The sequence below is a fragment of the Aptenodytes patagonicus genome, chromosome 6, assembly GCF_965638725.1.
Source record: "Aptenodytes patagonicus chromosome 6, bAptPat1.pri.cur, whole genome shotgun sequence".
NCBI classification, from domain to species: Eukaryota; Metazoa; Chordata; class Aves; order Sphenisciformes; family Spheniscidae; genus Aptenodytes; species Aptenodytes patagonicus.
In genome coordinates, this window is record NC_134954.1 from 73,496,035 (window position 1) to 73,508,857 (window position 12,823).

Consider the following 12,823-nt stretch of genomic DNA (forward strand, 5'->3'; position numbering starts at 1 on the left):
CTCCCCCCCCCCCCCCCCCGGGCCGGGGTTGGGGGGGGGGGGGGGGGTAACGTCGGCGGGGGCGGCCCTGGGCTGAAGGCGCGGTGTTGTGAGGAAAGTTCGGGGTGGCTCCGGTGGGTGCTGAGCCCCGGCTCGTCCCGAAAGTGTTTATCTCGCTGCAGCAGGGAATTCGGTGGCTGAAATAACGGCAGGGTGCTGGGGAGCCCTCGGGATTTGCTCCCCCGGTTGGGCTCTCTGCGGCGGTTTCAGGCCGTTAAGGCCCCGGCCGTACAAAGACCCGCTGGCGAGCTTAACTTCCAGGGATAGTCCAAGAACTGGACTCCCAGCAAACGTCAATGTTGGCCGGACCGGGATCGGTGTTGCGCATTTGATAGCAGTACGTGGCTATCCTTGGTGGCTGGCTATATTTGGTCAGTGGTTTGCCGAAATATATATATATATATGTATGTCGTGATCTGTGTTTCCGTGGCCTTCTGCTGGGAAGGCCAAATGTCTCCATCCACGCTTACGATGTCGCTGGTTTGTTAGGTCAGGTACCACCGGTAGGTAGGCTGATCTGACCATTTTTTCTACTGATTAAAAGGAAAGTTAAGCGTCAAAATGTCTGAAATAGATTCAAATGTAAGGGGGCAAACTAAACGCCTAACTCAAGGAAATACTGGAAGAAGCCTTCTAGAGATTTGCAAGAATTCAGAAGTAAGAGTTTGGGCGTTAATGCCGAGTTGAAATAAGAGTCCTCTACATAAGTAGGATGTTTATATCAAAAATGCTGTTGTCTGCTTATTTCTGGAGCTTAATTATGTCCTCCGTAATTTTAAAAAGACAGTTTGAGTGCTCAGTTTATTAAGTACTGTGGAGCATGCTGAACCATGAAGTAGGCCATGAGTATGTATTTCAGTGGGGCATCACGGTTAAATGGTGGTCAGCGGAGAGCGTGTGTCATCTCTGCCTCACGCTGGAAGGATACCCACAAGAAAGAGCCCTCCTGAAATGCTTTGGTATCTCCCATTTCTAATTTGTACATACATGTCTTGTGTGAAGCAGCAATTTTGTGATCAAACTGGAGTTTGAGAAAGCCGTAATTTGATGGGGTGGAAAGAATGAGAGAAAAATATAGTTGGACTGATACTTAAAAGCATTATGAAGAAGAACTGAAGGTAGCAGCCATAACTGTAGTTCTTTCTAATAGTTTGCCATTAGTTTTCTGTTCACTTGCGAAAACAAGATTACTTTGGTTTTAAACATGTGAAAAACACACAATAATCATCATCAAAATCGGCAGATACCTGTATAAAAACCCATTCTTTAAACATGTGACTCTCCTTGTAGTTAGTTTACTACAGGCAAGAGTTGGACAGCAAAAGACTGACCAGGAATAAAGGACGCTGGGTTTGGTTTTTTTTTTTCATGACAATGCTTCCTTTCTCAACCTGAGATACCATTGTTCTACTTTCATCTGTACATGGGAACCTGTAGCAGCTTCAGGATTACACTCCCAATGTATGTAGAGCTGCAGATCTGCCTGCAACTTTCATGGCCTACAGCTGTTGAGATGTGTTATTTATTATGGGGATTTAACACTTTAATTTCTTTGTCTTTTAGTGTTAAAAAGAGGTATGGTTTGGTTTAATACGATTGCTCAGTAAAATACCCTAACAGAATTCTAAAGCTGGGCAGAATAATTCAGGGGCTTCTCTTACTTTAAATCCTAGAGATAAAATTACTAATAAACCCTTCATTTCCATAGGCTGATTTGGGGGAATTGGGTAGGAAAGGACCATCCTAAGGAACCACTGGTGGGGATGAGATTCCAAGTTCTGTCGGAGGTGATCCCTGCATTTCTGCAGCGCCTAGCACTAAGGGGTCTAAGGCTAATTTGGGGCTTCTGGCTGCTGTCACAACAGCCTTCTATGAACCGAAAGAACTGAATCCCTCAACCTGTGTTAAGGAAGACTGTGCGTTATCAACAGCTCTAACTAAAGGGCAATACAGTTTTGTTTTGTTTGGGTTTTTTAAGCTCTTTTTGCTGCTATTGTGAATAGGTATTTACAGCTGCTAATTGCTTTTAGGAAAACTTTGTGCGTATTTTTCAATTATTTATCTTTTGAGCCAAAATTAATAATTCTTTTCCTGTATTCCAGGTTAGTGGCTTCTCAGACTCTAGGTCAGAGAGATTGTTTTGAATTAGCAAGGAACCTACCATGGCAAAATGTAGGCTGTGCTAGACATAAAGATGCTGTTCAGGCCAGACTTGTATTTGTCTTTAACAGTCTTTCCTTGGAGTTTGTTGTCTTACTTTTCTTTGTAGATGAATGTGTTAGTTTCTATTTGGACTAGGTAAGCAGATGTTTGAAGAGAATCTTTATGATGCAATACTTGCAATAATTTAACTTTTCTTTGCTTGCAGTCCTTTCGTTCTTCTTTGGCTGTGGAGGGATCAATCTTTCTCCTTGTTAAAAAGCACTGAAGATCTTGGCATAAGTAGCAGTCCACTCAAAAATGGACTGCCTTGGTTTTCAGCTGGGTTATTTAATTCGGTGTTGTCAGTAGATTTCCCCTCCCCCCCTCTACTGTTATTCATGGCGATTCCTTGTATGTGGAAGATCAGTAACTTGAATGCAGTCCATAACTACAAAATTAGTGTCTGAATCAGCAGTGAGTGCTTATCGTGGACGTTCCTTCTGGGACGCAGTGGACCAGGTGGGTGGCCCCTCGTGCCCATCTGGAGCCCCACTAATGTCAGCGTGTCTTTCTGTGGGCTTAAGAGACCACATGCGCAAAGCAGCTTGCAAGAGAAGAATCTCATCTATTAATGGCTCAGGACACAAATTTTGAAAGTGACTGAGCTTCCTTGTCAAAAACACTGTTTAAACTTTTGAAAAGTGGGGAGTTTGGTTTCTTGTTTTGGGCTTGTTCAGTTGTTTGGGTGCTTGGTTTTGTTTGGTTGGGTTTTTTTAAGGATCCTCTGTTGGTTTCTGTTTTGTCCCCGTGGAAGTGGGTATCAAAGTTACTGTTGATTTTAACAATAAAAAGATACGGAATACATTCTGGAATGCTTTTATGTCATTAAGGACTTGCTTAATCTTTTTAAGAGTTATTTGAATGTTTGAAACCGCTGGCTTTTCTTTGTAATTATTTTTGGAACTATTAGGTGGAATAATACTGCTCAATCAGTTTTAAATAGGCCTGCACAGGAACCAAAGCCTGTATTAGGAATAAAATTTTGGAAGAGCATTGGAGACGGATTAAAATTAAAGCATCCTGAAAGCTATGTAACTGAAGTTAACCCAAGTGGGATGCTAATAAAAAGCAGCAGTTAAGAAATTAAGAAGTGCTGACTCCTTTCCTCTCTTCAAATTCCAAGTTCTTTATTATAGTGATACCTGTTTTTTTGATGATTCGTCTAGAAAGGAGTTCAGGCTTTGCACTATTTTTAAATTGAGGTAAAATTTGTCAAGACCGCTTAGACTACAACGTTATAAAGTGTATGAGTACATATGCGTATATGTTTAGCTACATACGCAAGTGCCATGTGTATATACAAACGAGTATATAAAAGAAGTGTAAAAAATAGATACTTTAAAACAGTACTTAAGTTAAAATTGGAGCCACGCAGTTGCTTTAAAGATCTGTATTTCGAGCCTTTTACCTCTAAGTTGTTGTTTTGATCTGACACATGGCAGCAGGAATCAGTCATTACCATGAGATGGCTATTCATAGACCTTTGTGAAATGAGTTGATCATCTCAGTTTATCTGCAGCTTGACAGGTGTTCCCATCACAAAAATCTCCATTACCTCCTGTCCTTCCCATGGGAACGACTAAGGAACGGATCGTGGAGAGCGGCTTTGAGTGTTGGTTCCTTGGGTTGGAGATAAGGAACATTGTAGAGGGCAATGCAGAGAGATGGAGATGCACAAGATACATTTGTCACTCTGTGGTTTGTTTGGGAATTGTGGGGTTTTGGTTTTTTTCTGAAATCTTCTGTTTCAGGAGCTTTAAATTTACTTTAAAAATGAAATGGTAAAATGTTTGGAAATTCTTTTTGCGGTTTCTAATAACTTTCTTATCAAAGAAAGAATAAAGGATTTCATTTGTTACTCTGGTTAAATTCTTCAATGTGCTGTTTTCTTTTTTTTTTATTTCTTCTATAGGAAATATTTTAAAATAAAGTAAGCAAACAGTATTTTAAAATTTCTTATCTTGTCACAATATCTGGTAGCTAAGACCTATAGAAGCAGTATGTTAATTACATTATTCCTATATGAGGTAAAATTGAAGCCCAGGATTAAAAAAAAATACATTCTCATAATTTTTGATTAGTCTACATTTTCAGTGACATTAAATCCAAAATTATTTTGGTGACTTGCTGAAGGAGGAGTAATCTGAAATGTAAACAGCGTCTCAAATATTAGGGCCCTTGATTAGCAGCATCAGTAGCATGGCCTCGCTAAGAAAAATTCCCAAGTGAGGGAACCAGAACACTTGTCAATTGTTTGCACAACAAATCCTGTTGGATCAAATGGTGATATTCTCAACATTTAGATAAAGACAGGCTTGCAATTATGTTGCCTTGTACCCCGCAGCCAAAGGAAACAAATGCAGTCTAAGTTAGAAGAAAAGTAAAAGTCGGCCAAATAGAAGGTAGGCCTACATGTCATAAATATAAATAGTCTAATTTTTCCATTCTTACTGCCTAATGTTTCAAAAACATGTAAATTAAATTTCAATTTGCCAATTTTAGACTTTATTTTTAAGCTCTGGTAGGTCATTGCCAACACATTATTTAGGATTATCTGTTGTGACAAACTAAACTCCTTATAAAAATGTGTAAAACATTTGGTTTTGTCTCATTCCTTTGAGCCTTTACCTGTATATCTCATGTATATTTTTTTATACCTACACATATACACATGCACGCATATTTATACACACATGTGCGCATGCGTATATAGGCATATATATGAGTAACTCCCCTAGAATGAGTACAAATTTCATGTGTTTTGGTAGGACTCAAGCTGTAGTGTTGACAATAACAAACAGCTGGCACTGGCTTTATATTTTGACTGTGTTTGCACCTAATATATATTTTAAATTTATTTAATTTTTTACTTTTAAGAGTGATGCCATGAAGATTTATGCATCTATTTAATTGTTTTATATAAGCATACTGTTGACTTAAGGAGGCAAATTTTATTTATTTTATATGTATGTAGAAGACAAGCACAAAAAAAAGTTTTTGCTGGATCCTCTCATCCAACCCCTAGATGAGAGGAAGAATTTTTTAGTATCTGCTCTTTTTGTAAGAAAACACTGAAAAAGTGGACAAATGACATCGTTGATTAAAGAGACAAAGCAGTCAGAAATCTGTAAGGAGCTGGTTTTTTTAGAACAGAACTTCCTTTTGTCTTTTACAGGCTTGGGGGCAGAAGTGGGGTTATGTTGTCCCCTCGTAATCTTTATGGGGAAGAAGCTTGGCTAAAGCGAATTATGCGAAGGATCAGATTTAAGAGGTAGACATGTTGGTATAAACTGGTGATGCAACGTGTTTTTGTTATGTTGTTCTTGAGCATGGCTGCTTGAAATGTGAAATGATATTATAAGATCTGCTGGTAGTTCAAAGTTCAGTAACTTTTCTTGATGCATTTTGAAGTCTTAAGAGAAAAAGCCTTTGGAAAATATCGTTCTGTTTTGCAACCATTTGTTTTAAAGTTTTCTGGCTTTTTATTTTTTCTTGATGGATCAGACCGTGTTTCTCAAGAATAGCCCCCTTTGAAAATTTAGTCATTTTCCTCAGAGGACTCCCATTCATACTATCTTAGGAAAGGTTAGGCTTTTTTTTAAGATACTCTTTCAAAATATTTTTCCTCCTTTAACATTTTGTCACACAGGAGTTCTTGCCGAAGGGATTCTTGGCCGTTTTAGAAACTGTAATCTAGTTAAAAGGTTTGTTTATGCTTCCCATCTCTGTTCTGCTGATGGTATTAGAGTGCGGGCCAGAGCCAGGCAGCTAACTGTTTATAGCAGTCAAACTTCAATTAAAGCTGCAGCCTTCAGTTTACTAAATATCAATATGTTCATGGCAGCTGCAAATAATTGCAGAAAGGATGAAAGTAGAGTGGTGGCCTGTGATTTCTCTCTTTCTCAATAAATTTTTTCACTTGTTGTTCGTTTCATATTTAGAATCCTGCATACACTTTCAGATTCAGAAATGCTTTGCTCTTTGAAAGAAGCTGTCTATGAAAGACGGAGATCTATATTTGGTACTGTATCTTTTCAAGGCAAAACATTCATTGATTTCAGTGGAAGTGTTGCCCTAAGTAAGGACTGTAGAGTATGTTCCTCTGTATTGGAGCAGGTATCAAAATTCTTCTACCGCAGCCGTTGCATAGGCTGTTGTCCAAATTCAAAGTACCATTGACTTTTCTCTACTAAGATAATTTAAATGTTTAGGGCTGTGAAGTTCCATCTTCTCAGGGTAGCAAACATGCTATATTTAGTAGACAATAACTCAAGAATTTGTGCATTTAAAAAAAAATGCAAACTAATAACATAGATTTCATTTAATACTTTAAACTTCAGGCTGATGTTTGGGTTTAAGATTATATATTTAAAAATATGTGAATTGTTGGAGCCTTTTAAAACACACGTGGTTTTCCTTGAAGTCTGCCTTGGTGGTGTTAAGTAATAAAGCATGTATGTGTCTGTAGGCCACCTGAACTGAAGAAGCAAACCGTATCTGGCCTGTAGGCTATTGGTTCCTCACCTCTGTTTTAAAATTAGTAAAATCATTTGCAGCGTGATTCATTTCTAAAAATTACTTGTCCATCTGTGCAGAGCGTACTAGCTATAAAGTTGCAGTGCTCACTGTGGTAGCGTTGATGTTTTTTCTGAAAGTTGCATTACTCTTGTGACATCTTCGTTGTATTGCGCTTTGGCCAAGTTATTATACTTTGATAAATAGGTTTGTATTAGGCACGTAATTCGGGTTGTTACAATATTGCTGTGTAAGATGACTTTAATTTTTTGAAATATCAATAAAATATTTGTACTCTTGGTATTTTGTTATTAAAAATCTATACATGAAATCTTTAAACTAAGGAAAAAAAAATAAAAGGTCTATTCTGTTTTCACTGATGTCAGTGCTAAAAATATTTATTAACTTCCTTGGGTGCTGGATCAAGCCCTAAACCTGAATTTTTCATGAGTTTTCTAACTTCACAAAGGTATTGGGGGATGAGCAGTTCTAACCATGTAATGATCCCAAAAGCTGGTCGTTAGGCAGCTTCTTAATCAGCTGGTATGTGGATTCCTTGTGGATCACCTTACATATTTAGCTTTCTTGCCATGCTTGTGGTTTTTGCTGGTCTTTTTCCCATGCTCCTTTTCTTAAAAACTTCACAGTTATGAATCAGTCTTAATCATTTTTTGTAACTCAAGTCATTATCTGATGTAAGGGTTCTGCTAAGAAGCTGCAGACACATGGTGAGGTAGGACTTCATGAGCATATCCCTGGAACTAAAAAACAAACAGCAAATTAAAAGATAATACTTTTTAAGTCTTTTTTTATGTAAAAGGAACTTATAAATACCTTATGCCAGTAAAGGTGTTCCTGTGTGTAGGAACGACATCCTTTTTCTTAAATAATAACTATCAGAGCAGTAACTGTTGTTTTGTCAGAGAATGAATATATAAACTTTGTAGAACCCGTTGTTTACAATTTTTTCTTTTAATTGAAAACAGTTGATTGACTTTCTCCAAATATTGATCTATGCTGAATAAAAATAAGTTTAACTTTATTCAGGTTTTTTTGAAGTTGTGGGTTTGATACAACCACCTGAGACACATTTACCCCATAGTGGAACTGTTGGAAGTATATTAATCTGATTTTTAATATTATTGCATTTAACAAAACAGTAAAAAAAGTGTTAATATTCAGCTTTTGCTGATTATTGCAAATAATTCTAATAATTTGTGTGCACTGGAATTTATTTATGGTATCTGTATGTCTAGAATGTTTCTGAGCTTCTGTTATAGAAAAAATGAAATACTTTTTAGTTTCTGCTTTGGTAGATAGTAGTCAAAATTCATATGTAATATATGAAAATGTTCATTATAGTGGTGGTGAATGTGAATTTGCTCATTGCTGACGACTGGTGAATCTTAAATTGAAGATATCTTAAAACATCTCCAGTTATTGTTGTCTTGAAAGCAAGCTCTTTATAGAGACTTCTATTTAATGTCCCAATGTAGGGTCTGAAAAAAGTCTGTTAGCACGTATACTAGAGGTCCCCACAGACAGGTGGTATTTTAGGAGTAGGTTATGTGAATCTGTATGTTCATCAAAAATTTGCAAATAATTACTACTTTTTTTTTAATCTCTGCATTAATCCTGTCCAGGGTAATCCATAATTGTTCTGTCCTCAATTTGCATAGACTCTCCTGTTGTTTACTTTTGCTTTACTCACATACTCTATTTTGCCCTAATAGAAATACCTAAGAACTTACTAACTGTTAGTTGGTCTAAGAAGTAATGTTTGATGCTCAACTTGGTGGCCTTTTTCTGCGTGTCAGTAGTGCAGTGAGTTTGGAATGCCACAAATACACTTGAAACTTCAGAGAACGCATCGCTAGGTAGAAATATTTTTATCTTTGTGCAAAGAAAGGATGCTGAAGCCTGCTTCACTGGAGAGGCAAGTTCCCTGAAGCTGCAAGGTGCTGCCTGTGGCTAAGTCTTCCTGCTATTCACTGTGGTATTCGACATTAGGTACACTTATTTTAAGGGAAGATGGCGTTCAGCTCTCTGAGAGAAAGGAGGATTATAACTGAAAGCTTCCGTAGAGGCCTTGTGGTGTGGGAGTAGGAAGGAAGCGAGTAGTGAGACGTTAGGAAGTCGCAGGCTTTGGGGAGAGGGGTTGGTGGTCAGGAGCCAAGCAGCGCGGCGGGGCTGTGAATGGCAACGGGGAGAGAAGGGGGATGCGGCGGGGAGGGAAGTGGATAGAGGCAAAGCAAGCATTTGGAGAAGAGTGGAAGGCTGAGGGGGCTGGTGTGGAGGTAATCGGGGCTGTAACGAAAACTGGGAAGCGTTTGGGGAACAGGGGCCATGTGGCTGTGCATACAAGTATGGGCCATGTGGCTGTGCATAGAAGTATTTGCCATGGCAGAGGGAAGGAGAGCCGTTAACGGGCAGTGATGGGAAGGGGAGATGGTGACTATGGAAAAAAGACCCGGTAGCCTTACCGTAGATACAAGTGTGAAGCCCCATGGCTTACCGTTTTCACACAGAGTATCAACTAGAAAGTGCTGCTTAATCACAGTCTTTACAGAGAACAGAGTCTGGGGATGATTTGAAAAGGAAAATAAATAGGCATCTGACTACTATCAGGCATATAAATAATTTCATAAAGTTGTCACTGTTGCTGCCTAGACTTGGAAGAGCTTAAAGTTGTTACAGTCTAGATCATCAGGCATATTTGGACACCAGGCCCCACTGTTTTCAAATGATAACTGGTATCGGTAGAAAAGAAGTGCTTAAATGTCTTTGAGGACTCTGGCCTAGATGTTTAGGTTTCCACGAGTTAAGTCTCTAGGCAACTAAATACATGACTTGAGTTCAGCTTTTTCTTCTTTGTCCTACTTCGGTTCTGTCTTGTAGCTGCGAACTCCATGTCTTGGTTGGAGGAAAGCATCGGAGAATTCTGCCGTTCCCGTAGCATAAACAGCTCTCTTTGACAAAGACCTACATGTTTAAGTTTTCATTAGGAAAAGCATCCCATCATTATATTCTGAACAGGGTGACTGAAATGCTCAGCATGCCTTCGCTGGCTCACCATTATTTTGTTTGCTTTGACTATATTCTTTCTTACTCGTCTCTTGAGTAAACAATTCTAATCCACTGCTGTACATGCAAGTCACTTTTGTTATTTATTTCTGAACCTCCCTATTTTTTTATTCATCCTTTTGACATCAGATGACCAGAAGTAAACACAGTATTCCTAGTGAGGGGAAAACACTGATTTATATGGATTATTCTAATCCAACATCATGCAAGCAAAATCAAAAAATAGTTTGACTACCTAATGATTCAGAAATGCAGAAGTGTTGCCAAAAATTTTAGCATTTGTTAGCTTTACACTTGAGCAAATGCATTCTGGTAGAGAATTTAACTTCTTTTCTTTTTTAACTTTTATCTTCAGAGTTTTAAGGTATGAATTTATTCCACAAAAACAGAAGTGTGTGTTTTACAATTAATAAAAATATGACAATTATTTTTTAAATTGCTTGCATCTTCCTTTTCAGATTAGTATTTCTAGACTTACATATACAGAGACAAATGTTCTTCCATTGAATACAGCCAGAAAAGTTTTTTGTTGAACAGGAGCTTTAATATGATTTAGCATTTTCTAGTTTGAAATAACGGTCTGAAGTACGGCTTGTGCTGTAGGAAATAAATTCAGTATACCTTCGTGAGGAAAGGAGTATCTCTGGAATAACATCAGTTTCTGTGTATTTTGAGTGCTTAAGTATTTCAACAGAAATAGGAACAAAATTTTTTGAGGAACCTGAGCAGAAGTAGGAACCAGATGTGTTGATTTTGTAAGCATTAAACAGTCTGCATTTTAAGAGTTATTCTCTGATCCCTTTGAATTCAATGACTGACTAAATTATTTTATGTGCCTCTTCTGGACAGTGTTTTTCTGTGTTTTTGTCAATCATAACTGGAGCCCTGGTATTACCGTAGTATAGAATAATAGTAATAATGAGGGATATTTTTTTTCATTGACTGCTGTGAAAATTATTTTGGACCTCATACAGGGGGATGATTTTACATAGTTCAATAAAGCATAAAAAAAGAAAAGTGATAATTTAGGATGAACAGTAGAAGATACTTCTTATAATGAGAGAAACTTGATTTCTAAATTTAATTTCTATTGGATAGCTTAATTCAAATTGCTGATACTGTTCTATGTTAGCTTCTTAGCTTGGCTACAAGGGAATATCTTTGTGCTTACAAGGAATTAACTTAATTTTTCATTCCTTTTTTTCTGTTCAAGACTTTAAAAAAAAAAAAACCAAAAAAAACCCAAAAAACCAAACCTGTCCCAAAATACTTAAATATGTTTTTCTCTAAACTACAACAGCTGTACAACATTGTTTTAAATAAATATTCTGATAGAGTTCTGCCAAAAACAAGAAAAAAGGATTTGTTCAATCAGCTGAAATGAAGTTATCTGCAAAGTAGCAAAGTTACTTATGCATTTTCCCCATGATTCAGCATTTGATGAATAATATGTTAATAAATAATTGCTTTACGTTAGAAAACCAGATTTGAGAGGATTTGGTTTTTTATTTAGATTTTCTATAGTAATACACAGACTTATTTGACTTCAGACAGATTGGGGGGGAATCTAACAAAGTGGAAATGCCTGTTCTGCATGAAATAAAAATACATGCTCAGCAATGGGATTAATCTCTGATAATCTTTCTTGTTAGATGTTTTTCTCACTATTATAAACCAGAAAATTTTAAAATCAAACTTAGTTGTTTTGGATAAAAGTGAGGAAAATAATAAATTTCTGCAACATTACAGTATGAAGTATTAAATGGGAAATACATGGAGATGCTGAATGTGCTGACCTCATTTTCCTTTATAGCCAGGGAGCTTTACGTTACTTTTACATGATTTTTACTATGACTTTTTACTTCATTTTGAAGTAGAATGCCTTTTCTACATAGGAAAGTAACAGTCATACATTCTGTCATCTGTTAATTTTTTTAATATTTTTTAGTATTAAGTACTGTGATTTGGTGCTACCATTACAATATTAAGTGTTAATAACATGGTTTTGGTAAGAAAACTTTAAAATAATGTCTGGACAGAACACTGTGTTTCTATAGAGAAGATAATTGCTCTCCTAAATTTGAATAGCATATGTTCATGTGTGTATGTATGTGGCTTTTTCTGAGGCTACTTCATTTGATGGCATTATCTCATAGGCATTGCTTCCCTTTGAGATGGATGGGACTTGTACCTCTCTGAGAGGTGAGATTATGTCTAGCAGTGGAGTGCGGCATATTTTTCTCTGTGCCATGGAAAAAGAAGTTTATGACTTGGGCAAAACACTTTCCCCATTTCTGCAGAGACTTTTGTGTGTTTAGTGTCCAAAAACTTTTTCATAAATACAGCTATAGAATACCTAAGGCTATTCAATTCATCTTTTCAAGGGCAAAGGATTATTTTTCTTTTCTTTTCTTTCCTTTCATTTTTGATTAAATTTTTTGAGAAAGGGAGCTGTCAGAACTAACTTTATAGTTTTTCCTTTGTTGAATTGACACTCTGTAAACTTTTATTTTAGCAGATTTGATACAAGAAGGAAGAAAATGATAGACTACAAGTAGGGCACAGAAGAAAGTTGTAGGTTATTAAATCATTTCAAGGAGAAAAGGAAGTAGTTCAGTGTGCTCACAGAGGTTCTTGTGTCAGCATTTGAGAAGCCTGGAAGAGATTATCTTCAGCCAACAGTAGGTAACGAAGGACAGGATGTGAAGGGAACACTGAACTACCGTCATGAAGGAAATCTGAGATATTAGCCTGTTTCAAAACTGGTTTTGCTTTAGATGTCTTCCTGCTCTGCAAGTCTTGAGCTGCAGTGCGAGAGACAGACTTTTGAGCACACAGATTAAAAAGTGAATGCTAATGTCTTGAAATAGACATTTTAATAGGCTTTTGGCTTTTCTTGGCTTTTTTTTTTTGAGTGAATTTATCATTAAAGAGAAATGATAGCAACACAGCAGATAAATTGGAACAATTTGACACTTCACAC

At 37.1% G+C, this 12,823-nt stretch overlaps 1 protein-coding gene across 5 annotated transcripts in view; it reads left to right on the top strand.

The window, feature by feature from the left end:
• Positions 1-12,823, top strand: part of MBD5 (methyl-CpG binding domain protein 5) — a 152,141-nt gene that overhangs the window by 438 nt on the left and 138,880 nt on the right. The window lies entirely within an intron of this gene.